Below are 405 nucleotides of genomic sequence, written 5' to 3'. Positions count from 1 at the left end.
TCTATCAAATACAACTCAAATGGATTCTGACTAAAAACTGGTGTGTTGTCATTTACATCTGACACCTGAACACTCAGTGTTTTCACTGTTGAAAGCTGAGGTTCACCGCAATCAGTAGCTGTTATTGTGATATCATAGCGGGAAACAGTTTCTCTGTCTAAACGGCCCTTTGTAACGAGCGAGTACATGTTTTCCTCAAGTGATGGCGTCAGATCAAATGGAACATCCTGCGATACTTTACAAATAACCTTCCCATTAACGCCTGAATCTTTGTCGACAACGCTGATGAGGGCGATGACAGTGCCGGGCTTTGAATCCTCTGGGATTAAACTGGACAGTGACGTTACTTCAATGTCTGGTTTATTGTCGTTCACGTCCTTTATTTTAATCACAACTCTACTTTCG

At 42.0% G+C, this 405-nt stretch overlaps 1 protein-coding gene across 1 annotated transcript in view; it reads right to left on the bottom strand.

Annotated features, from left to right (window-relative positions):
* LOC102199591 (protocadherin alpha-8-like) overlaps positions 1 to 405 on the bottom strand; it is a 6,232-nt gene that overhangs the window by 1,364 nt on the left and 4,463 nt on the right. The window lies entirely within an intron of this gene.

This window comes from Pundamilia nyererei, unplaced genomic scaffold (genome assembly GCF_000239375.1).
Source record: "Pundamilia nyererei isolate P.nyererei 1_Seehausen unplaced genomic scaffold, PunNye1.0 scaffold00001, whole genome shotgun sequence".
In the NCBI taxonomy this organism is placed as follows: Eukaryota; Metazoa; Chordata; class Actinopteri; order Cichliformes; family Cichlidae; genus Pundamilia; species Pundamilia nyererei.
Note: the sequence above shows the minus strand (reverse complement) of the source record. Positions and strands in the feature narration are given on the sequence as shown.